This window comes from Heloderma suspectum, chromosome 5 (assembly GCF_057233095.1).
Source record: "Heloderma suspectum isolate Gila_16-S chromosome 5, 16-S_ref, whole genome shotgun sequence".
Lineage (NCBI taxonomy): Eukaryota > Metazoa > Chordata > Lepidosauria > Squamata > Helodermatidae > Heloderma > Heloderma suspectum.
In genome coordinates this window covers 66,012,298-66,039,823 of record NC_139462.1, presented here as the reverse complement: position 1 = coordinate 66,039,823, position 27,526 = coordinate 66,012,298, and the positions used below count along the sequence as shown (strand labels likewise).

General features: G+C 39.1%; 1 protein-coding gene across 5 annotated transcripts in view; it reads left to right on the top strand.

The window, feature by feature from the left end:
- FBXW7 (F-box and WD repeat domain containing 7) overlaps positions 1 to 27,526 on the top strand; it is a 200,450-nt gene that overhangs the window by 82,020 nt on the left and 90,904 nt on the right. Inside the window, exon 1 of one of the 5 annotated variants that reach the window (XM_084856270.1) lies at positions 120 to 27,526. This exon is cut by the window's right edge and continues 21,799 nt beyond it. The exons of the other annotated variants lie outside the window; for them this stretch is intronic. The gene's annotated coding sequence lies outside the window, so the exon portion shown is untranslated. Of the gene's footprint in view, positions 1 to 119 lie in introns of those variants that run through there. 5 annotated transcript variants of the gene reach the window in all.

Below are 27,526 nucleotides of genomic sequence, written 5' to 3'. Positions count from 1 at the left end.
GTTCTTTACAGCATCGGATTTTCTTTTCACCACCAGACACATCCACAGCTGAGTGTCCTTTCGGCTTTGGCCCAGCCGCTTCACTCTTTCTGGCGCTACTTGGAAATACCCTCTGCTCTTCCCCAGTAGCATATTGGACACCTTCCGACCTGAGGGGCTCATCTTCCGGCGTCATCTCTTTTAGCCTTGTGATACGTTCCATGGGGTTTTCTTGGCAAGAATCCTGGAGTGGGTTGCCATTTCCTTCTCCAGTGGACCACATTTTGTCAGAACTCTCTGCCATGACCTGTCCGTCTTGAGTGGCCCTGCACGGCATAGCTTATGGCTTCACTGAGTTACGCAAGCCCCTTCGCCACAACAAGGCAGTGATCCATGAAGGGGAAAAAAGATCATTTAGCATTTCTTTAAGTTTCAGGTTGAAAACACGCGATGTCAGATCATGCGCTGTTTGCGTGGAGCAAATAAAACAGCGCTGACATGTAGAGCAATAGGAGACTGTTTGGTGCAGAGCAAATAATCATACTGTTTTGCTATTAAAGCTCAAGCTTTGAACTTTTTTGAAGTTTCAAAATGTCCACACTGCTCAAAATTCAGGTTAAAAAATGAGGAAAATCTGTTTGGTAGATTTTTAGTAATAAGTATTACACTGATATATGCTTATGTAGATACATTTCAACAAACTGCTTTGAGGCTAAAAGGAAGGCCTTCGAGCAAATGGATTGCTCATGGCACATTTCAGAAGTCTTGCTGTCCTCAAGGATATACTGCACCAACAACATATACCACAGCCTGTGGTGGGCTTATCTAAAATGGACAACAGAAGGGGACAGGCCTCAGTTTCAGTAAAGAAATTCAGGACATCTTGGATTTCTTGTAGGCTGGGCTCACCAAAGTATTGAATGCCAATATGCTGAAGAGACAAGTAGCATCCCTTAACAGTGTGTTAGACTACAAAGGGGAGGGTCTGTAACTAGCTACCCACACATCCAGATGGTTCCTAAAAGGAAAAGCCCACAGCGCTGATGGGTCCTCCCTTTGACCTCAGGGGAACTGCCCCATTAGTGATCTGACCTTAAGGACTGCATTCCTAGTAGCGGTCACGTAATCAAGAAAGGTCTCAGAGCTGGAGATCTTCTCTTCTAAATCCCGTTTTTGTGATTTGCACACCTACAAAGTGGTGCTACAAACTGACTAGAATGTGAAAGCCTGGAAAAAGAACAGAAACATTTGGAAAAACCTCCAGGTTTTTTGTGGGTTTTGTGGTTTTTTCAAGGACAATTTTTGTTTTTGTTTTTTTGAAAAATTGGAAAAATTGAGCAGCTTTAGGTTATGAAATGTTTTATAAGATGTATAAATGTTTTATAAATGTTAGTTTATGAAATTCATTTCTTTTAGAATTTAAGACATGGTGTTTATATATTGTTACCCAGCCTTTACTCCCCCTCAAAATGATTTCTATAAACTATGTAATAACACTTTTATAGAACGATTAGAGATGTAAAATGTCTGGAAATAATGAAGCCATAGGGATTTTTTTTTTAATCTTCTCTGTAAGATTCTCTGCATTGTTATTCCTTCTATACCTTATTTCCATTTCAAAACTAAACATCATTTTTTCCTAAAATTTCTGGTTTTTTTCCAACACCCCCCCTTTTCCAAAGAATTTTGGAATGCACTGCAGTCGGGAGAGAAAAGGAAACTGCTTACTGTGTATTCCTTTTCTCCATGACTCACAGAGGACTTTCCGTCCACCATTATTTCCCAAAGAACCAGCAATTATTAGGGCTTCCATCACTACCTTACACATGGGGGAAGTAGGTAGGGCTTCCTGGGTGATAGTCCTATCCCCGTGCAGTCTACTTTCTTACTACTATTATACTTTGTTTTTCCCTAAGGCCTGGACTAAGAAGGCTGAAAAAACCAAGGCAAATAGATTGGGATCCATTAGTGGGTCACTGGAACCTAGTGAGTAAGATGCCTGTTTGACAACAGTCAGTGTTGAGGGCACTACAGTACAGCTGGATCAACTAGTGCATCATACAAGGACTGCTTAAACCAGTGGCACCATTCATTGGGTCCATTCAGCAAAGTTGGCATGAACTGTTGAATATTCATTTATTTATAAGTAATGCCATTTACATAAGGATGTGTGTCATACCTATTTGGACTACTGAAGCACATTAGAACACACAAGACAACTCAGGAATTTCAGCATGTCTCAGACTACCTGCTTCTTTTCTTTCCTTTTTTGCAGCTCAAGCATTCTTTACTTTGCATATCTTGAGTTATTATTAATAACCCCACACTCTCTTTCAGTATGCTGTTTGCCAGCTGAACAGGATTATGCAGCTTAAACTTTCACTACTGTGTGAATGCCATTTAACAATTGGTTTGTTTTCCATTTGCTAGGTTATATGTGTTGTATGGAATATTTCTAATATGTCATGTGTGTTCTCAAGATGCATTAAATGCTGCCGCTATAACATTGGTGAACTTGCCTTTTTTGTCTTTTAAATTGTGTAATGCATAATGATGCCCTTTGTTAGTGTCATAGCTTACATCCATGATGTAAGCATGACTATGGAAGCAAGTTACCACAAAAGATAGTATATTTCCAAAAATGAATTGGACAGCTTGCGGGGAATATTCTGCCTTTAAAGTTTTCTATATAATTTTTTTTAGTAAGGGAAAAGTATGGTAGTCATACTTCATTATGTTAACTGTTCAGTCCTGTAGTCTGACCTCTCAAGTGTTGTATGCAAGTAATCCCGTACCGGTATTTTAAGTTGCAAGTTTATATGGCTGGCTTATCAGAGGTGCATAAAGCTTTTAAATATGGCATTTTATTAGGAAAAATACAAAACAAACCTAGTCCAGTGGAAAGAAGACTGGACTTGGACTTGTATTCATATCGCAGCTGAGCCATGGTTTATGAGGGAAGTGGTCTTGGGAAAGTCACATTCTCTGAACCTCAACTGTTAATGTCTTAAGTGAGAATCACATGGTGATAGCTGAGAAAAAATAATGAGATAAAGATTGAAAAGCAGAGTTTGTTACAATGCTATATTAATAATTTTTCTTTGCCTTCATATGGAGAGTTATGAGAAAGTGTGTGTGTCTGCCAGTTTTCCAGTATATTATATTAAAAGGTGTACCAGGGCACAATGAAGCAATCATCAACCAAATTCTTCAAGAGCAACTGTAGTAGTTCTTTTAACAGCTGGTACTATCCTGAGACGACCAAAGAGTTAAGCTTAATCATCAGATAAATCATGTTATAGCCGATAAGGATTGGCCTGACATTTCTAGAATGTTTGAAGAATGCAAGATGATGCAGCTGGGTTTGTGTTACATATCTGAAATACTTTCTGAAGTATTTAGTGTAGGAGAGAAGACACATATTCTTGAAATGTTAATTTAAAAACAGGTAGGATCTTCTGTGTACAACACGTACTCATGAAGTATCTGGCTAATGCATTTCTTGAACATGTATTTGCCCTTTGCATGTAGAAGTGTCTGAATTATTCCCCACATATGTATAACAGATTGTGTGTGTGTGTGTGTGTGTGTGTGTTGTGCGTATGTGCTGTTTCTCCTTGGATGATACTGTAACTTTCCCCTGGCACCCTTTGCATTGCTGTGCCAGGTGAACTGTAGCAGTTCCACACCCTTCCTGAGGCTGTCAACTAATATCACTTGCCACCACACCAGATGGGCATGTAATGATTACTTTTATGCCTTTTTAAGTGTGCCCCAGTTTCTCATGGATAAAAAAGTTATTTTCTTCTACTGTATAACACAGGTAAGGATTTAAACTAATATAGAAGGTTCAAATCTAAAGGCAAATGAATATAATTGATAAAAACAGATTTCTAAATCAGAACCAGATAATTTAGTGGTTAAAACATAAGAAACTCTCTCTCTTGTAGGGAGAGGATCCATAACTGCTTGAGTTGCAGAGTTCTAAAAATCAAAGTCTATTTTCAAAGCCAAGAGCATAGGGAGCAGATTGTCGGCTGCCTTGAGCACTAAGAGCGAAGAAACAAATAACTATCTCCATAAGATTGTGCCCTTAGTCTATGAACGACTGAATTTGTCATCTTCATCTCCCTGAAACCATGATCTCAAAACACTATGCACCCACTATATTAATATATTATACTTAATATAAAGTGTATGCATTTCTCCTGAATCTGACACATTTATTCTAAAAAGCAGCCTTCTCTGTATATTAATTACTCCTAACTCTTTTATTCTCAGGTGTGGGCAAGTATGTGTTAGTTGTATTACAGTGACTTCTAAATTGCTTTGCTGTCTAGTGACTTACTTTCTCTGGAATCATGATAAAAGTAAAAAATGTAGGGTCAGACTAGACATGATGTTAATCATGTGGCTGGTCCTTGTGTACTTGTTTTTTCTTTACTAAATAGCCACGTGGGGAGGGGATTTAACTCTTTTGCCCCTGCCAGGCGATCCCATGTAGTATAGCGGTTAGAGTGTTGGATTAGGACTGGGGAGACCCAGGCTGAAAACCCCTTTCAACCATAAAGCTCACTGGGTGATGTTGAGCCACACCCTCTTGATCTCTTTGGAGGAGACATGGGAGATACATGAAAAATAAACAATGGTATTGATCTGGATTTCCCCTCCCCCTGGCTAGTTACTCTGGGAAGGAAGTTGCCATTGGCTTTAGTGGTGACTTCCATCCCAGTGCAAATAGCAGTTGTGTGGATGGGTGGCTCTATCCAGACCTTGGGCAGGACAAAGGATTAAAGCTGTCCCCCATTCTCTCAATTCAGTTCCCCTTTCCCCGTGGCTTTTTAGTTAAAAAAAACTCATACAAGGATCAGTATGTATATCAGGAACGTGTTCACATTTGTATGGTAACATGAGACATTTTGCAGACTTCTCCTGTTAACATGTTCTGACTGTGGTGGGGTGCAACTTATGAACATGCAGTTCTAATACTCTTTTCTTGAAGAATCCACATCTCATTTTAAAAAGTAATTTGCTACCCTTATTTCAAAGAGTAGTTGAACATGAGATGGCTTAAACATCTTACCATTGCACTGAGAAGTTGTTAATCCATAAATTAATTTTGTATCATAGTAACTATATCATAAACTTCAAGAAGTAGATGAATAAGAAATCAATATAAATATTGCCAAATGCTGCAGTACTCTCTCTTATCCATTTGAGGGCAGATGCTCACTAGTTCAGAATACTGAAAAGATCTGCTAACTTCTTTGATTGTCCTCTGCTTGCAAGCTCTATGTTGAATAGTACTGTTCTTTTTTGTGAACATCTATTTATTATATTCAGTGAAAATGTCAAGTTAATTGCTTCTACAGAGCTATTTCAGTAATGGTCACTCAGTCCTGTACCACCTCTATTTTTATACAGTCCAAATAAATTGTGTGATCTGTTTATCATTGGGAAACGCATCATGAGAGGGAATAGATTTTTTCTTTCCCGTTAAAAACCTCTACTGTACATAATATCTGAGAATTCATAGTGATCCAGACTTTGCAGCTTTGCAAATTAGCAACTTTGTGTCATTGTAAACTGACACAAGGATGCTTACAGTTCCTAGGCTGTCCCCAAAACAGATGGAAAATGGTCCATCAATCTCTGTACCTCAGACAATTTTCCCTTGGATTTCTATGGTTGCACCAAAGCTTTGTCCATAAATTCTATATTCTCAAATCCTATGGTTTGTAGTGTTCTTACTTGCTTATCTCCTCTTCCCCAAATGGCTGCAGCTTGGTTTTCTTTCTGTCTAATCTCTTAAACCCATGCTTACGTGTATTTTAAGCAGACGTTTCTTCATTTTAAAGTGTTACAGAGCAGGACATTTCTTGTCTTCGAAGCATAGCAGTTTTGGGAACCTAATAGCTCAGCCTTCCCCAACCTGGTGCCCTCCAGATGTGTGTGTGTGCTTGCTTATTTATTTATTTATTTATGGTATTTATATACTGCTAAATATAATAAAATACCTGAGAGAGCAATCCTATGGCCGCTAGACAGCGGCTAGACAGCCATAGGATATGCTGTTTTCTGTGAACCGACCTTGGAGCCCGCGCTTCGAGGTTGGTTCCAGGAAAACTGCCTTCCCCCCACTTCTGTGCTGCCTTGGAGGCAGCACGGAACAGCCCCATCTTCCGCGCTCACAAGATGAGTGCAGGGCGGCCAAAAAGGGGCGTGGTTGAGGGCGTTCCGGGGTGGGGAGGGCATAGCTGTGTGTACGACACATCCAATGTGTCGTTCAGCAGCCTCCTCCCCTGCTTCGTGCTCCTGCGGCAGAAAAAGCAAGGCAGGAGAAGCGCGGAAGGAATGATTCCCTCCATGCTTCTCCTGCCGTGCTTAGGATAGGTGGTCGCCTCCGAGTTCGGAGGCGGCAGCCTATCTCGATAGGATTGTGCCCTAAGTGGTTCACATATAAATATTAAAATCACATTTAAAATACAATCTTAAAAATACAACATTAAAACAGTTCTAGTTATATTAAAAGCAATATAAGGAGCAGTAAAATGGAGCAGCATGATTAATTACAACCTGGGGAAAGCCTGGCTGAATAAGTGCATTTTCAGGAGGCATTTGAAAGATGCCACATGTTCTCCATCCCGAACTGCACAGGGGAAGGTTTTCCAAAGGGTGGGCACCACTACTGAGAAAGCCCGCCATCAAGGTATTGCGTGGAGACATTCCGTTAATTTCGGACTGACCTGCAGGGCCTCCTCTGACGATCAGCTGGGTATAAGGCAATGTGGTCTGCTAGATATCCTGGTCAAAAGTTGTTTAGGGCTTTGTATGACAATAATACAATTTTGTCCATGGCTTGGTAGCTAATAGGCAGCCAGTGCAGTTCTTTTATCCGAGGTGTAATGTGAGAATGGCTGGGTGTCCCACTGCGCCCCTTAGCTGCTGCATTCTGCACTAGCTGCAGCTTGTGAACCATGCGCAAGGGCAGCCCTACTTAGAATGCATTGCAGTAGTCTAATCATGAGGTTACCAGTGCATGGATCACTGTGGCTAGGCTATCACTATCCAGGAACGGGTGTAGTGTTGGACTGCAATTCCTGTAATCCCAGCCAGCATGTGCTGGGGATGCTTGCAATTGTACTTGAACACATTTGGAGGCCACCAGATTGGAATAGGCTATAGTAGCTGTTAGAACCTAATCTTACTCTTGGCAATTTAGGCATAACATTGAGCACAAAGAAGGATACACCTTCTTTAACTATGGTAACTTGAAGAGTAGAAATCCTTATAATATACATAGGGCCAATTCCTGCAGTCATGTGGCTGGCCACATGAGACTTGACAAGGTAGTGTGCCACAGTTCCTTGTATGGTTCAGAGCAGTTACCATGCTGATATAGACTACAATTGCTGTGGATGAAATTGCTTAATGGGGTGCCATACTAATGGTTGTGTCAAGGTGTATGGCTGCTGAAATGTGGCTCTAGAAAGAGGTGAATACTTGTGGTCTTAGTATTCTTAATTAACAGTTATGCATATTTATATATCAGGGCCTGAAAAGGAGTTAACCCCTTTCAGCAGTGAGAATGGAGTGCATGCAGACTGATTATCATTCTCCATGCTAAGATTTTAGGAGCAATTGAGACACAAAGTTCAACAAAACACAAAGAAAAATACACAGAGTTATAAAGTTTATGGAAGTAGATCCATATCTAAGTATGGGTCAGTTCCTTATCTCTTTTTTCAAAAAAACTTTTTCCTGGATCGTTAATCTCTCCTTTGCTGTGTTAAATCTCCTCTGTTGTTTTTAATATCCAGTACTATCCCTTTTCTGCTTTTTACTCCCATCTCTTTTAATATCCAGTACTATCTCTTCTCTGCTTTTTACTCCCATCTCTTTCCAGATTAAGTCATGTGAACATGTACCATTTCAGGCTATGCATTTAGCACTCTGTTGATGGAAAAACCTGGAAAGTGAATGCTGTCAAAGTTTAAGGCTGTTCGTGGAACTGCATCAATGACTTATGCGCATTGATGTTACCTATACAATCATTTGTTGCCTTTGCCATCCTTTTGAACTAGCCAGGCTTTTGTATGCCTTGAGTTCAATTTGATCTCACCAGAATCAAAATGATTGTGTCTTGTTCAGACAGGGCCAGTGTTTTTAGTATCTCTAACATATTGTATCAGTATTGTTTTGAAAATGAAAGTACAGTACTTTCATAACTCAAAAGATAAAGATCTCTTTACTTCCGTAGAAACAAGTCTTCACATGAATGCCATCATTGCAGGAGACTAACTAAGGCCTCCCTAAAACAGGAGATCCACCTCTCCACCCCTCTAATCATTAATCCAAATGGCTGCCTCTGTCAGTGTTCTGCAAGCAAGAGATAGGGCCCATGTCGGCATAGTTGTGACCATATCTTGATCATACTGAACGTGAGCAAGACGCTTTAGGCATATATATATGTCTCTTCATGGTTTACATGATTAAAATGTTACGTTCTATTTTAGTTGTAAGTCAGTCAGTTGATTTTATTGCATATAACCGTAAGTTCTTACAGTTCTGCCTAAAAAAGAGACATAGTCATCAAAAGAAAAAGGTGGAACAAGCCAGTCAGATCAGCTCATTATGTACGCAACCTACAGCAACAGTTTTTAGGACCTTTGCTCTGATCCTTTTAGCAGCCACTGTGAATAAAGCTACTTGATTAGTTACATAAGAATATATAATAATATCCTCCATGTGTGGAGCCCCAAATATATAAAGATGTTTAAATATGGGAACATTTGCACCTCCCATCCAGATATACAGAAGGGATGGTTTGGAAACGGAATTCCATAAATGCATTCCTTAGCTTTGAGAGAGTCAAGGAATTAAGATAATGAGAGGGAGAACGCTCACCTATTTTATTTCACACTGTTGTAACTAACAGTGTTAAGAGTTCTCTCCCTCTCTTTAAAAAAAATCCTATCAAAACAATTTATTAAGTTGATTGATTTTAAGGACTACTTTAGCTCCAAGCAATTGATTTATTTTTTTAATGTCACCTATTTTGACAGTGTACGTGTTAGTGATACTGCATGGGTGGGCCAGTAGCTATTTGATTGGCAGGGACAGTCTGTCGGCATAGTCATTTATAATTCTGGTCTATACTAGGATAGCTTGCACTTCACTAAGCAGCAGAACGGTCAAGACACTTGGTAGGAGAGATTGATAAGACTGAAACAAAGGCAAAGCAGGCCTTGGAAAGCTAAATCCCTGGTTTAAAATTCTCAGTTATACCAGATACCATTTTTATTACATTTTTAAAGTAATGCTCTTTTGTTGCAAATAATTCTGGACCAAGTGAGAACTGTACTATGTCAAAACCAGGGAAAGCGTCCATAAATCATGGCTTGGTTTCTGTTGATCTTCCAAGTACGAAAGAGCCTTTACCACATCAAACTGTGATGAAGATATTTAGCATCAGCATCATTGCCCAAGGCCTTCCTTTCTGCCGTAGACGGGTAAGTGTTAATATTTTTGTCTCCTTGTGTATGGAGGCCTGCAGTTGTATACTTCAGCTTTAAGTATCATAACTTTGTTATGGTGGTTTCAATCCATGGAGAATCATATAATATTTTTCTTTGGGACTATCTTATTGAACCCACATAATTTTGAAATATGAAATACCAATTTATATATACATGATTTAAGAACAGGTTTGAGACGTGTTTATATGGCACCCTTGTTTGTACTTGTCAAAGATTGTCATCTAATTCAGTGGAAGAACATAGGAAAATGTATTAGATTGTGAAAAAATAATTATAGTATTTACAGGAAATCTTAATCAGTGCTGCTGTGAGAATACTTCCTTTGTAACTTATATTAATTGGAAATATATGTTTCTCAGATGATACAAATGTTGTTTTGTATTGGTCAACAGTTAAAAATAAAACTGTTAAGAAAACTAAGCACACTATGAGAGTTTGTGTATTACAACAAAGCCATGGCTCTCAGTTAGTAGAGTTGGGCATATGCTCTGGAATCAGTAGCTTTTTTATGATTTCATTTTTATGGTGATGTTAAACACTATTATGAAAGTAAGTTCAGATGTTTCCTTCCTTCTACATTTTTTCTTTGTCTTTATCCATCCTTTACGCGTAGGATTATTACCTGATCCTAACATACTTATTTAAGTATGTTCTATTAAGTTCAGTAGAATTTTCTTCTTAGAAAATGTGCATAGGGTAGTAAATAATTTCTGCTTTAGTAAAATAGTACATTGATTTGGTAAGGATAAGTGCTTAATTGATGTATGGTTTTACTCATACTCCTCAAATGCTTTGTTATGTCATACTTTAAAATATCATTTAAATTTGCCTGAATCATGATTAGATGGCAAATCAGGAGAAAGGATGTGAGGTTTTCTAAGGAATTTGCAAGATGAAATAATTTAAACTTGTTAGGTTTGAATTATGTATATTTAAATATTTGTATTTAATGCCATAATAGGGGTCAGAATGAAATCCCCACTCTCGCTGTAGGTCAGATTGGTTACTGACTTTAGCCACTTGTGTATCTGATACATAATTCTAAAGTTTACTTTAAAAGAGAAGCTGATGGTTAGGCCCAGCGAACTTTTGGAAAACATAAGATCTATTTCTCTTAAGTTTTTCTGTAGTAAAACTTAATTTCTCTTGGATAAAGGCCACCTGATAAACAACTTGGAAGCAAATCTTAGTTCTAGAAATGACTGATATTCTGAACCCCTAATTATTTAAACCTCAACTTGATTGATAGCAACTTGATTGATACCAACTTTCTCCTTGCTTGAACTGAATTATTATTTACCAGTCAAATGTGTACAGTAGCCCTTGCGAGTAAAAATACTTTTGTTATGAGATCTGACAGTTCATGTCTTATGTGTCTCTAGCACTAGTTATATTCAGCTTCAGTTGAGCACATTACTATAAATGGTCATAGAACACAACAGTTAGCCATCTGTAATTTTTATTCAAAACACAAAGTGGGGTTCAACACTAGTTACCAGTTTCTTTATATTAAAAATGATGGATGTGTTACAGAAATAATATTGTAATGTATTAAGAATGTATTTAGCTTGTAAATGCTTCCCAAGGCTCATTCTTCAAACATCCATGGATATGCATTCTCAGTTAAATGAAATCCAGTTTCCAGGCTATGAAATGTTTATAAAGAAATGTGTACAACTGTGTACCTTCGCACTGCTGAATAAAGATAGTATTAATTGCAATAAATGTCAACATTCTTCTTGCATATAAACTTTAAATTACACAATGTATACTTTAGAAATCAATTTATTTCCACTTTAATTTTTACAGTAATGTATGAATTATTAGTTACATTGCTTTTTCTTGAGCATGGCATGAACTTCCAATTAGGCCTGCACATTTCACTACAAGGAAACTTTCAAAACAGCTTTCTTCTGTTGGTTCATGTTCCTTTGAGCTGTTACAATACAAAATAGCTGTTACTATTCTTTAGGCAGCTGCAGCTTGTGTATGTCTGTGGGCTCTAGCCCATCTCACTTAGTGGGATAGACCTATTTCTCATATCACTACACTATTTTTCCTAATATACAACATGCTTCACACAAAATATCACGTTCATTCTCTCTGCTATCTGCACTACTAGATAATTAATGCAGCTGGAATCTCCCGCAAATGAAAACTGCATTTCTTCAGCGGTTTTTGTAAAAGCATAAGGGTAAATAATATGAAAGCAGCTAATTCTCTTTGCTCTGCTCAGCAAAGTAACCGTATGCAGGAAAATAGCATTTGGCATCCCAGCTTCACCAATATCTTGTAGAAAACCTAATTGTATAGGTTCATTGGAATACAGGACAGGGATTGCCTGTTCATTATATTTGTGCTCAGGAAGGAATCATTCTCCTGGGTTAGATGAACTGAAGACCTTGGAATGTGTAAGATGGGTTGCTTTTCTGTATGACATGTTGCTAGAGTTATTCAGATCTTATTTCCCTTTGTGGGTACGTTTTCTGCGGTGAACCTATTCTCTGTGTTTGGCACACTTTGCCCCAAGATTGAGTTTAGTGATATGTGGGGAAGCAATGGATCTGTCTTTGGACAGGTTGGGACTAGGTATCATTTTGGTCCTTCCAGTGCAGATTCTATAAATGGAGAAAATACATGCACGTTTAGCACTTAGCAGCCTAAAACAATGCAGTGCTAAGATTATGAAATGAAGTTTCAAGGATTTTAAATTTGTTGTGCCTAACGGAAGAGTCAGTCTCCTGATTCAACCCTCGTAAATTAAGGAAACATTGGCCCATTGGTCATGTTGGCTGGGGATGGCGGGAGTTATATCTGGAGGGCACCTTGTTGGGGAAGGCTGATGTAGTGCATCCTGGCTCAGCTTGAAGCGTACTAAGGCTACAAAGTTTCAAAATCTATTTCGTAATGTCTTGTACTGAGATGCAGAAAATGATAAAAATAGACTTTACAGTGTAGTCACTTTACATTTGAGAAGTCTGTTCACTGCTACAGGCATTTGTTTTGCTGTCTTGATTCCTGTGTTGTGAAAACATTGAGACTAGAGAGATTCATGAGAAAATTATGATTCGTAAATGTACTCTACTAGTTGCATATTGCAGGATAATTTTGAAAGTGTCATGGTACATTTTGATCACTTACATGCAGTGTTATTGTTCATAAAATTTTGGGATCTAGACTTGAATTACCCAGCCACCTGATCAACACCATATGAGCTTTACTGCCTTTCTGTGTGAAGATGTTAATCTTACCTATCCAGTATTTAACAACAATACAGTCTGGTTAAGCTTCCATTTTATTTGTAAGCTGTATTCTCTAAATGTTTTTTTTAAAAACCTCTCTGACTTTTAAAACTGGCTTCTAATATGACTTATTTTTTCTTTGAAGCCCAGTTAAATGCGTGGAGTTAGTTCTGTGGTTCTCTTAATTTGTGCCAATGGTTGGAAACTGCTCGGGCCATTAGATATTCTCAAATATGAAACGCTCACCTCTATGTCTATTATTTTGTCCAGCCTACATAAGCATCGATTGGTTTGTGACATCCTGTATACTAATAGAAAACTCGTTCTCTCAGTGTGGAGGAGAGGTATTAGCAAGCTGGCAATGGACAGCAGGGGCGGATCAGAGGGGAACCACAAAGTTTGCAGAAGTACAAAACTCTTTAGGGAAAAAAAGGTCTAAGCCTCCCTGACAGCTCAATAAGAATTGGGCATACTCAGTGGGCACAGAATGCTGACTGACAGTTGGGTGTGGAACAGAAATCAGTGAGGAAGATGGAATGGAGTATCCTGGAAAAGAGCATACCTGACTGGTTGGAACCCGGAATAGGACTACTCAGCAATGCAACAGGTAAAATATTTGCTGATACTCACGTATGGTATGTGGCTTTGTGTTTGATATTGCTGTGTGTGATGAGGGCAGAAGCTGAAATGTTTAGCTTAAATATTTTTGAATACTCTGTTGTTAGTGTGTATTTTGGTGTGTGTGTGTGTGTGTGTATATATATTTGGTGGAATAACAACAGAGTATTCAAAAATATATTTAAGCTAAACACTTCAGCTTCCGCCCTCATCAGCAGCTGTGCTGTATATATATGAAAGTATGCAGACACTCAGTTCTTAATCTGCAGAATCATAAGCTAGATGGGCACTGATATCCCCAAACACAAAGAACCCATTTCTCTGAAGCCTATCAGTAATCCCTTACTGCTCTGCTTGTGAGGCTGACCAGTTCTTGTTTCCTATGACTGCCATCAAGTGATACGCTTATCCAGTTGGAGGAGGAGCTTTCAGGTGATCTGGCAGGGAGAAAGCTCACATGGTACTGAAACAGAAGAAGCCATGCCTTATTAAACAAGGTGGTTGTCTGTCTGACAATATTTACCTGCAAACTATCACAACTAAGGAAACTGTCAGTTTTGAATTTGGTGACCAGGTTGTGTCTCATGAAGGATCATGTTGTTATAATCTTTATTAATACTCTCAAATATAACCGTTCCATTAAGGGTCGCCTGTGGGCTGCAGTGTTAGTGTTTCAGCATTGCTTAAATGAATCTGCACTTCTGATTGTTCTTAGACTACAAATGACAGACATTCCCCAAAGGCAAGTGGCTATAAATAACACTGCCATACGTTTTCTTCTCATGAAAACGGCAACAGCTGATTAGAATGTAGGCAGTCTTGGCTATTTGCTTTAGCATGACTGCATTCCATCCATATTTTTCTCACAGCACATTGTTCTTCAGCAACCCATTTTGAGAGGTTCCCTCATTCCCAAGATGTGTAGTACTTTCTCATAATATTGGTAAAGTCTCTTGCACTAGGGAAGGAAGTAGTTGTCTCCCACGCAGACTGTGACACTAACAGTACTCTTGTTGCAATTAATTTCATTTCAGATTTTAATTCTTTGCTGGTCCCATGTAATCTTGATGTTTTCCTGTATAATTGTTACCCTGTATTTGAATTAAATGCTTAGAATAATTTTTATACACTGAATGATCAAAATTGCACCCAAATATTTATATAGCTTCCAGTTTTATCATGTATGTGGAACAAGGGAGAGCTTGGGGGCCTTGAGATGGGAGCGGTAGCCAACCTCTGGGAGGATGCAGTATTCAGGTACTGAGCTAGGTTTTCAGGTTCTGCTTGCAAGCATGCATCACAAATAACTGACGTGCACATTTTAAGTAAACATTTATTAAATACTTATTAAATACTTATTAAAACATTTATATCCCACCCTTTTCCTTCTCTACTAGTTTGATTAAATCTTTTTTTAAAGATAAGAAAAACCTCACCTAACTGAAATGTATTTGCTCATTGGAAAATCTAACTCTGGTGCCAATATAACTACTTTGCCAATTCTCTTCTGCTGTTAAATTCAATTTGTATTTGTCAAAATTATACTTCAGACAGCTCTTATGTACTTATCCTGTTTAAATTGGTGCAAAGCTTTCTTCATTGGTGTGATTTCTCTTCATCTATATATAACTGGTGCCAATAACTGACAAGCTAGATTTTCATGGAAGTAGGGGATTTATTCCAAATTGTAATAATCTTCTAGGTTTTATTTATTTAGACCTGTAAATTTGCTATTAACACATTTGCAATTCCATCTTTTTCTATGCCAGGAATTAAATCAGATATAAATTGCACAAGGCAAAAAAGTGCTGAATAACAAAGTTAAATGACTTGAAGTATAAAATATAAATTACAGGTATTAGCATTAAAAGCACATAAATCCTTATATTTGGAGATCACTTACAATGAGAAAATATGTTGTTGCATTGACCATTGCTTTCTTCTTTGTAGGTGGAATTAAAATTATATGAGCAAGTTAAATATTACTTTGCTGTGTTTTAGCATATAATACAAACAGTATTTTAGCAAGCAGTATAGATATGCATTGAAGTTAGAGTTTATTTTTATAAAAGATGTCAAGCTTGCGAGTACAGCCTGCTGATTTTTACAGATCCTCAGAAAACTAGCAGCATGTGGTTTGGTTTCTATGAGGGACTGTAAAATTGTCAGTTTGGTTGAGATTAAAAATTGAACAGGATATGAACATGCTGCAGCTAGGAAGAAGTCTCCCAATGATGGGTTCACAAATCTGCTCCTCACGGGTGCCATGGTGAATGGCCCTCTCTCCTCTGGAAAGCATAATGCTGAGTAGGATGGTGACAAAGCTTTATATATTCATATTTCTTTAAACAATTTTTGCTCTTTAGCCAAAAAGGCTCCTAGGACAGCTTACAAGATCAGTAGTAATTCACTTCCTCCTCTTGGAGCTTTGGAGGGTGGGATATCCATTCCGCAGTGGTGCTGTGCTTCAGAAGTTCTTGATAATATTAAATGCTCACAGGATGCCAGAGACAAGACTCTACTGCTCAAGAGAGGTAGGATTGGTGGCCAGCATAAATTTTAGTTGCATCCCTAGGTCAGCAAAAATTTGTGGACCCCTGCTGCTGATACTTGAGACCTATTGAGCAATAGACCAAGACATAGAAACCTGAAGAAAGAGTTGGTGGAGAATGAGGCTTGAGAAAAAGGATGAAGAAGGTACGAAACTGAGGCAAGAATATGCTAATTGGGGGCTCTGAAGAAGCTTGATTTTCTTAAGATCAAGAGGGGCTATATGCTGTTGGATGAGGAAGAGCACTAGGGATGCTGGCCAAGAGACAAGTAGCCAAACAAAGTGGGCAAGCCAGAAATCTGAAATTAATGAGTAGTTGAAAGTTGGGGTGAAGAAAGGAGAGCCTAGAAAAAATGAGGATGGGGCAAACTGAGGTCTGTGGGCCAGGGAGCCAAGAAGACGTAGGGTTCCTAGGTAAACATTTTGGCTTGTATTGCTTCTGTAGTGTTATGACTTGGGGTGCAGGCAACTAAGGCCGATAAGCAGGAGTGGATCCATAAGTGTAAAAGTCACTCCCCTCACTACTATGTCCACTGTTTGAAAGTTTTATTTCTATGTTGTTATAAAACCATGTTAAATATATTTTAAAAGGCCTACACTTGTTGAATTCTTGTTAGTTGCCCTAGTATTCTTTTGTAGAAGAAGAGCCCTATTATATTATAGTTCTTGATATTGAAGCAAGTATCCCTTCAATACTAAACTCTGGTGGAGCCAGCCTGGATGGGTTTGTAGCCAAAATGTAAACACCCATGAACAAAAAGGAGGTAACTGCAAGCTTAAGTGAACCCTGAGTTTTGCAAAAGTATTTTAAAGAAAATCCAAAACTGCCCCCAAAGGAAAAACTAAACAAAACTGTGTATGCATGCACTTGTACAGGGGAGGGGGAAGGAGTTTGGGGTGAATGAGGAAGTGAGAGAGTTGATGTCCCAACATGCCCTCTCACAGCACAAGCCACGTTCCAGACAAGAACATGATAGTGCAGGGTTTGGAGGAGGAGAAGGAAGCAAGTGGCAGGAGGAGAAAGAGAGGATATACGGAGAAGACCAGGGGAGGGGAAAGAGGAAATTAAGAACATGAGCACAGCAGCACACAGGAGACACAGCTCAATGTGTTGCTGTGGGTCCCACCTATTTAGCTGTACTTTAATTGCACTGATACACTGCATTATTAATAGTTCAGAAAGCTTCTATGTTTACGGTTGGTTTCCTTGTCCCATTTACACAATAGGTAATATTACAGGGATGATGCCTGAAGTTACTTACTCCATGATTGTACGTTGGAGTATACATGGAGTAGTAGATTGAAGGCAATATATTTTGAGCTTTCATAGTGTCAGCTTGCTTTGTGTGCTGGAAAATAAGATGAACATGCATTATACAAAATGCTGGTGGAAAAACGCCTCAAATGTGGTGTATCTTGTCAGAAGACAAAACTTGAAAGGAAAGAGGAAATGAGGACATTAGTCATGAGAACATGTTATGTGGAACGAATAGCCACAAAAAACAGTTGTTCGTATGTGAAGAAAATACAGTAAATTAAAATTTGCTAAAAAGATCATAGTATTCATTAGTTGTGATCATTTTACAGTCAGAATGAAAAATATGTATGTGTCAGACATATATGCACCCTTTGAGAATAAAAATCTCCAATACCGGGTGTGGTAGTCTACAGTACACAGTGGTGCAGATTACAAAGGAAAGATTCTATTAATCTCTGTGATGGACCCCTCAGGAATCATTAGGGTTCCCTCTCTCTCTGCATGTAATTCCCCCCCCCCCGCATTGCAAACTGGAAAAATTGAGAGGAGGCAGAACTGCTGCTTGGTTTTCTATATTTATAGTAGGTTAAGGAATTGGCTCCATCGTCACAGTATCATTGTGGTTTTGTTTCTAACATGAATGCAGTAATGCAGGAAACCTCTTGTTTTGGGGTCTTGTGTTCCTGGATTAATCTGTGCTTGAATACAGTGCTGCAAGACATACTTTTTTTAACATGCCAGCATGGGTAAAATGGAATCTCAGGGTAAAATGGTTCCCCTCTCCAGTTCCTGGGATGTATCTCCTCCCATTCTGTTCCAAATATATATTGCCATAATTCTCTAGTCAAGTGAATCAATATGTGCTTTCTGTTGGGCAAGAGAGGATTTTTGAGCCTGTCCTTCCTCAAGGAAGATTTCTGTAATATCAGTGGTCATACTTAGCATTAGATTTGATATGTGCTATTTGGCCATATTTTTTATTTTAGCAAAACTTTAGTCTGTTTTTGAAAGATTAAACATTTCACTATTTACCAAAAAGGTGCTAAAACTGAAATGAAAGGATGACTTTATCCCAAAATAGATTCCAGCAAAGGAGCTGACATCTCCACTGGCAACTGTTGCCCTCCTACCCTGTTTGGTAAGGCAGGCCTCCTTCAGACATGGAGAATTACTGGCCTTTTGCTTGTAAAATACATCAGTTCTGTGACATGGTGTTAAATTAGGGATGGCAAACCATCTGAGGCTTCTCCTGGATTGGCTTAGGGAAGGACCATGCTCCCCTACCCCCTTGCCCCCTTCTCTTTAACTGGTTGGTTGGTGGGGTGCAGGACTGTGGTGATGGCACAGGTGAAAGGAAGACTTTTTTCTCTTCCTCCATTGTCCCGTCTAAGTGATGCAACGAGGTGTACTATTGGATGGTAATTCCTTTGGGGCTGTTGCAGTTGCAAGAACCCCTGAAAGAACTATGCTTCTCGTATTAGATAGGACAATAGAGGGGAGTGAGGAAGAAAAGTCTCCCTTTCACCTCTGCCATTGCTCCTGCCCCTATACCCTACCAATTGATCAAGTAAGGAGGAAGGAAGGGGGAGTGTTTTGGGGGTGGTAGGGATGGTTTTGGCAGGGGGCAGGAGGGTGGTGAAGATAGACAGGGGCTGTGGGACTTCCTCTTCCAACCAATCTGATTCTTATCTGAATGGGGAGGGGAAGTTCCATGGTTGGAAGATTCACTTCATGTTTTGAAGAGGATCTTGTGCACCATAGTGGTTCATTTCTGAGCCAGGGTCGCATGAATTTCTGCAACACCCCTAGTTAAAAATCTCTCACTTTTCACTAGAGATACCACAAACTTTGGTACACTGAGTTTTGACTCTGTTGCAGTTACAAGCCCTCTGATATTTTACTGGCCAGCTAACCATACATTACCTCCTCCCATCTATCTTGGGGATGTTTGGAGTTACTTTGATGGGGGAAAGAGTTCCTGTGTAGTTAGATGTATATTTGTGGCACACAGAGAAAACATTTGAAGTTCAGAAGTTCAGAAAAATTACTTTACAAAACAAAAGTACCAGCTTTCTCAAACTTAAGTCTGACCACCCAGGGTGGAGAAAAAGCACTTGAATAGATTACACACAAAGTTAACTTTTTGCCATAGAAAGCTGCTTTATACCAGGTGAACCTGTTTGTCCATCTAGCCCAGTATTGTCTACTTTGGCACCAACTTTCCAGGTTCTCAGGCATAGGGTCTTTCCCATCACCTGCTACTTGATGGTTTTAACTAGAGATGCTAGTGATTTAAAGCTGAAATTATATATATGCAAAACATGTGCTTTATTTCTGAACTATGGTCCCTTCATTTTAAAAGTTATCTTCTACTGTCAGGAGGCCATTCATTGGGATGTAGGTACTTATTAATGTGTGACTTAAGCCCTCTCCACATATTATATTCACATGATTACTGGGTTTGGGCCATGCTGCTGGCCCCACCCCTGAGGTTATGTGGTTTCCTCCAGCCACATGTGTAGATTTCCCCCAGGAGCTAGATCTCTGATCACACAGGGTTCCAGTTATGCGGAAGCCTACACATGTAGAGGGTCTACGCACATAGGCTTTCCCCCTGCAGGTGACCATGCTCTGCATGTGGATATGGGAGTGGTAGTGAAGAAGCTGGATGACTCAGGGATGAGACAGCAGTGCAGCTCTGCTCCTCACTAATCACGTGAAGAAGGCGTTAAAGTTTCTGACATCTAGTCTAAAGTGTCTTGTATTACAATAAAACTATATTGCATCATAAGCGTGTTTATAAGCAAACATAGTTTTTTAAAAGAATGCATGAATTATTCCAGTGTGTATTGCAATTGTATGTTTGATTAACCAGTAATGCTTCCTGTGTAATTGCAGTAGTTTTTCCTTTTATCCAAATGCTTGATGGAGATAGCATTTTGCATCTCCTACCACTCTGACAGATGTTTCACATTAAAATAATAGTGATGGTGAAAAATGTTAAGTATTGCTGTTACAATTAGGGATTTGTGTCATAGATAGAACACAGCATGGGTAGAATAAGAATACCATATGATGCCGTCATAAAAAATAACAAAATGGGATGGTGGTGAAGATGAGCCAGGAGGCTGAAGTACTCAACAAAAGTTGCATTGACAGTACAGTCCTATGTATGTCTAGTCAGAAGTGAGTCCCACTGAGTTCATTTATATGGATCAACACAACTGCCTGCATTTTTCACTCTCCTTGAGGGCATGGCTATAGCGACTATCATGATGAGTGCCAGCACGTCAAAATTTACTACTACACTACTAGCTAAGGGGCTTTCTTCCAGTCTCCAGGCTTAGTCTGGGAGTTGAGGGGAAGCCCTCCAATTGATGGTGTTCTGTCTGGAGGTGGGCGTAAGAGCAATTAATAAGGAATTTAAATAGATGTTATAAGCCCTCAACTCAGGTGGATACTAAAGAGGTGCATGGGTTTCTGCTCAGTGAGAGAGGGAAGTAGAGCATGATTGTATTAACTGCCCAAGTCATCTGTGTATTCTACAGAGTAGCCAGGCCTTCAAGAGGAACACCAGCCGTACCAGCTGGGAAATCCCCCAGAGCCCTTAGGGATCCCGCTGGGGATGGACCATTTTCATAGATCCTCACTCTTGCAGATGGATAAGGCTGCCAAGAACCTAAACTTCAAAAGTGATCTGACTATGGCAAGGGAGTTGGCATAAGATCTCCCATTATCAGACCACCATCTTTTTGCTTGATTGAGAAAACCAAATCAAGGGTGTGTCCTGCTACATGTGTTGGGTCAGTGACATTTTGGAACAGTCCCATGATTGTCATGAAGGCTGTGAAATCCTGAGGCATAACAGACAGGGCAGCTTGATATAGTTGTTGAGATCCACCTCCACTCTCACCTTCCAGAACAATCATTCTGGTCCTCAACACCATATCTGAGACCATCTCCATGAGATCATGCAGGGAGACTGCAACAGCGTAGGTGGTATACCGTCAGAATCCCCAATCTGCCCCAAAAGTCCAACACAGGATACAAACACTCAGTTCGGCACTCAGGAATACAGGAAGCCTAGTGAGGGAGATTGATTTCCTAAAGACCACAACACCCCACCCCACCCCCTGCACACATCCACAACTCTCATGTCTGTGTTGATGCTGCTGATGAGGACACATATGGGATAGACTAACTCTTCCTGGCTCCCCAACCCAGGACTTGACAATACATACCAAATCTTAAAAGGAAACAGCATTAAAAAGGGTGCTTGGGAACAGACAAGGTTATTGATTTCTGTAGATTAATGTAACTTAATAATAGCTTAAGACATCTTGAGTTATTAAAAAGAATCTGTAAATTTTTACTGCTTGTGCCTTATTTTAGGTGGGAAATTCTGTCACTAATTACCACCCTATGTAATATATTTGTCTTAAATGACCCCACTTTCTGAAAGATTTGCTGAACAAGAAGTTATGTGAATATGGACATTTCAGTGCTCCTATACTGTCAGAGGCTGGTTCCACATCTTTTTGTGTCTTCCTTGTACATGTTTACTCAGGATCTCAGAAATGTTTCTATCATTTCAACTAGGCTTTAACTTCAACAGGTTGTGTTATTTATCAACACTTTGCTGCTGACCACTTCCCCCTTGAGAGATCAAAATGTTTATAAACATTCAGTCATGATATAGCCTTTTCCTAGACTGTTGGGGCTTATAGATATCAATCAATTGAGAGTTGGGTTCTCACTCACTCACAAACCAGAGTCTTGTGGGATAAGCTTTTGTGGATTACAGTTCACTTCATCAGATTGTCAGGGTTGAGCCCAGGCCCCTTGAGATTTCTGGGGACTCCGATTCTGAATCCAAATTGGAACACCTAGATCAGAGAACAGGGGAGGAACCTCCCCCAGAGCCCCCAGGTATTGGGAGAGAACCTTCCCAAGGCCTTGAGAAACAGTTACTGCCTCCCCCCTCCATTGTGAGAACCTGAGTTTCTGAGGAGGAGGAAGAGGGGTGCGATTTGAAAGACCCCAGAATGCATCACAAGTCAAAGTGGGCAGAGTTAGGGATGGGGCTAAGACCCTCTGCCAGGATAGCCACTTTTAGAAGCCAGCATAGAAGGGAGCTGCCCCAAGGGAGGGCCATCACTGTTAGGCAGGTTTGACTGTCTGAGCCCAAAGCCAGACTGCTGGTAACTCCACTACCCTGCAGAGTGTCTTCCCTAATAGAGACCTTAGAATAGTTGTTTAGAGCCTGGAGGAGTTGCCTTGAATTTGCATTGTGGAAAGGCTTGCCTTTAGCATAGTAAAGCCGAGTCTTTGTTTTGTTGATTGCGAGGTAGGAGGATGATCAAACATGACACAAATGCATAGTACACAAACTTTTATGCCATAATAATTTTTTAGGTTCCAGAAGACTCTTAGGCTGTGTTCACACAACATGACAATCCACCCTGCAAATAAATTGCAGTGTGTGGGTTATTTTTGGAACAACGCATGGTATGCCTGACAGACAATTGGGCTTACTGTGGGTTGTTTTCCCTCCTTCCCCCTTGACTCTCCACCTGGTATCCCAGTGTCCTGCAGAGCAAACCTGTCTTGTCTGCCCATCCTGTTCCCCTTACTGTTCCAATTGTGACCCCTTTTTGTTCCCCGCCGTTAAAAAAAGAATTGGCCCCAGACATTTGTGCAAATGGGGTCATAATTTTTTAAATTATTTTTTTGGCCCCAGGAATGTGCACAAATGTGTTTGCAATTTATTTTTTAAAAAATTGTTGGTTTTTCACAATTGCACAAGTGTGCACTTGCAGCTGTCAAGTAGCCTTGTCTTGGCATTATCCTTGTATGTTTCAGCTGTCAAAGGCAACCAAGTGCTGTATGAAACATACAAGGAAATTGTCAAGATGAGATTGCTTGTAGGCTAATTTGCTCATAGTTTGACAATGACAGGTTGGGAAAAGGAGGCAAGATCGCCCACTTAATAAGGTGATCCTCGGGGTTTTAAGTGTTGAACTGACACTTGTGGGTGCCCTGCTTCCATTTCACACTTCCCCGAATCTCCAGCAACTCCTTTTAGGAGAGGTCTAGGCTTCCCCCACCCCTTTTTACAGCTCCCATTTGGAACAGTTAGTACCCACGGTTACTGAAAATGGGAGCTGCAAAAAGTGGCTTGTTAACCACTTTGAACAATCCAAAAACAAACCATGGGTTCTCAAGGAGGCTTGTTCAAGAAAAATAACCCATTCTGCATGATTAACAAGCCACCTTATGGAAAATGTCCTGGGTTCAAACAACATGCTAACCCACAATTAAATGAACAACTCATGGTTCAACAACAACCCACACTGAACCTCTGATTATGGTCAGCATGTTGTGCGAACACAGGCTTAGTCTGTGTTGCAGCAAATACAACAAATATGGCTGTTCCTTTTGAAATATATATTTGTGTATGTGTAACGTATTTGTTATATTTGTGTGTTCTTTACTGCAAGGAGTTGATTGTATATATGGAGTTTCCAGTCAGTCTTTTCTTCAGGTACTGCCAAGACCTTCAGGCATTCTCTGGAAGTCTGCATAGAGGAGATTAGCATCCAGAACATACTTCCATATATAAATATTTCAGGTTTTCTATTTACATAAATAAAATATTGGCATGTGCTTTTAGAGTGTTCCTTACTAGGTGGTTTCACTTCACAGTGTGGGAAACTATATGTTGAGTTGTTCTTCCATGAATGAACGTACAGGGGCACTGTAGCACTGTTTTTACATTCCCAACATTTTCAGCTTAATACTATGCCAATTGAAAGCTTGGTATTACTCAGAAAATACTGCAGGAATTGTGGCTATTCTATAGAAGTAAATTTTATCTCCGCAAAACAGAATGTGCCCCTTGTAAAGTTTAAGTATTATCTGTGGCTGTGGCATTGGGAACTGATCCTAACTTCTGTTAATAGAAATTGAACTAATACTAATTTCTTTCCTTTTTCCTTCTCATTGTATTCTACTTGAACTAAATTGGTTTAATGGCAGCGGAGAAGCATGCCAATTAAAAATGACTAATGTGTTGTACAATTCATATTTGAAATTAAGAATGCTGGTATCAACATTGGCTATAAACAGTATTTGTATGTAATTACCATTTAGTATAAAATTCCAAATCTTGCATGATTCTGATTAGTTTTACATCTTATAGTATCATAGTGAGTAGAACATACAGGAATAGGCTTACAATATGCTTAATTCAGGTGGTATTACATGTGTGTATGATTCCTATGTTGACAACTCCCACATGTATTTCTGAAAAGCCATAAGAATGTAATAGGTATAAATAATGTAGCATTCATAAATATGCCTGATGTGTGTAGTATGAGTTCCTCCATATCTCTTTTACTATTTCCTCCCCAGATGAATTGGGAAAAACAAAATTGGCAGTGATTAGTCAAAGGTTATAATGTTTCATAAAGTACTGACTACCATATACTAAGCATCCTGTGAGATAGCCAAAGCAGTCATCTTACATCCATTAAAATACTGTCATATCCTTAGGATAGGAAAAATACCTTCTCAGAACAATTAAATGCAATTGCATTATTGCCTTGTCTGATGTCTTCAGTAGGAAGCACATTGTTTGAGCGAAGCAATGAGAGATAAATATTATGTATAAATTGTGTGAACTTCCAAGACTCCTGACATAATCAGGACTGTGTGTTTTCCATAATTTTGTGATTGCTCCATGCAAGCACTGAAACTGGTTACGTTGCTAGCATCTAGATCAGCATCTAGCTGATCTAGCATCTAGTCTAGCATTCTGTAACACTAGTCAGCTAGATGCATCTGGAAAACCTGCAAGCAGGGCATGATGGTGATGGCTGTCCTATGTACAAGGGGGTAACCCTTCAGTCACTTGAATAGTTCTTTGCCACTCCGTGATGGACAGTATAAATTATGCAAGTACATGTAATATTGGCTTAATTTATATAACTTATACAGGCTGTAGGATTCCGTTTTAGCTGCATAAAGTTTGAGCTCCTGTGGCACAAAGTGTCTGGTTTTTTATCTAACCAAACAAATAAACAAGACCAGAATTCCTGCAATCATAAAAAAAATTGAAAATCCAGCCTAAATGTTTCTTAAAGCCTGAATGCAAATTGGAATGCTTTGTTGAACATGTTGCTATACAAAGAACCCTTCAAACTATGAACAAAGTTAACACAGAAGACTGTAATTGTTGGTCCATCACCAGTGGAAGTGGCAAATTTTAAATAAGAGAAATAATTTGTGTTAATTCATATGTATTGCCTTCCTCATATCCCCTATAGCTCATGGAGAGGTTCATTAGTGGATAGAAAACTTTTATTAACAAGTTGCTGTCTTTGGAAACAGACTGAACTTGCAAATGATCAGAATGGCGCTTGGCATATCATTAGTACATCAGGAATAAGCTGTAGAAAATGTGAAGAATTGGTTCATGCAGTTTTAACAAAAGTACTTTAGAATTTAGGCTTTTCATTAGATGCTTGTGCCCCTTCTTGAATCTCTCCCCACTTCTCCCCCCCCCCTTCATTCTCTCACTATCTGTACAGGCCCTTCTTTTCTGTTTTACAAACCTCCCCCACCTCTGTTCAATGGCTAATCTGCAAAGTTCATGCTGCAACTGCTTCTTTGAGTGGGAGCGTTGTTCTGCCCATTTCGTACCAGCTTTGTTACTGTGCAGTATTTTTCAGCTGTTTGCGCTCATTATCATACAGCTGGTATTTAGAGGAGAGAGGGAAGCAGGCAGAAGCTGCACTGTCTGCAAGTATAAGAAGTTCTTTTGCAAATGGGGTACTGGCAGATGGGGCATGTGTTTTAAACGGGTTTTGCTGATAACAGAGTGCATTAAAAATCATTCTGAGAAAGTCTAAGGTCAGCCCTATGAATTCAGAGCTTGAGAGTTATTCAGCTTTTGGAAACCCTTTTTAGAATATTAATTAACCCAGCACATGAAAGTGACAAATGGCCTGTCTGCATAACTGTTAGATATTCCTCTTGCCTTTACTTTTATGTTTAATGGTTTTACTCTTTTGTCATCTAGTAATTTTTGTAAAGCCACAGAGAGCCAAGGTATAAATATTAAAACAAGTAAATGATAGTGATAAATTTGGGAAGGGATTAGGTGAGTAGAGTTACAGGCCGCTGCGCACAAAAAGGCCTAGATTCAATCCCCAGCATCTCTACTTTAAGGATTTCAGATAGTAGGGCTAGAGAGCAACTAAATCAGAGTAGACAATTTTGGGTTAAATATTTTACTCATATTTGTGATGCACAAATATTTGGAGTCCTTGTTTCTGGTGGATAATTTATCTTAATAAATTGATAATTTATCTTAATTTATCTTAATAAATTAAGATATTTATTTTATCTTAATAAATATTTATGTAAACTACTTGTGTAAACTATTTCAAACAATAGCATATTTGCAACTAATGCTATTGATAGTTTCTTGCCCTCCCCCCCACAAATATTATTTGTATATACCATCCCATACCCATATATTCAGATGGTTTATAACAATTTCAATTTTTCTCTATCTCTGTCCGCAAAGACCTCACAATCTGTGTTTTTATATCCATTTCAGAATGTCTTAATAATTCAGATAAAATATCACTTTACCCATTCACAATCAGCAGACATGCTTTAGAACCCCCACCCCCCGGAAAATTTCCAGATTCATATCAGTGCAGGATTTATTTGGATTAATAACTTAATAAGAACTTCCCTACATCATGGCTAAAATCCAATGCAAAGTTAAGTATGCTTAAACTTGCATATTGTATTAAATATGATCCATTCCCTATGACATCTTAGTAATCATGACTGACCATGAGTAATAGAATAATGGAAGATAGAAGGTAAACAGGTTTAAACATTGACTCAGCACTACATGTAGCATTGTGTTCCCTATGTTTTTGGCATTTACAAAGGGAAACGTTACATGTGTTAACTGAATCCATTATAATCTTGGAAACGTTGTCTTTTAATATATTGGCTCTGTTTGTGATGGACTTGTGCATCACAAACAGGGCAGGGACAGGGTAAGGCTGGCTATTGTTAATGTATATACTATCCAAAAAGCACTTCAGTCATGTCAGCACAAATGTATTGATTTGTAGTGGTATTGCATCCAATATATATCATAAGATGCAATTTCACCACTTGCCAAAGCTTTTGCAGCTTTGGCAAGCCATTTTATGCACCCTTGCAGCTATGGCCGCTTTCAGATAGAATGCTAAAATACAGTAAGCATTAAGTAAATGAGCCTTGAGCTCATGCACTCCTCTTCTGACACAGA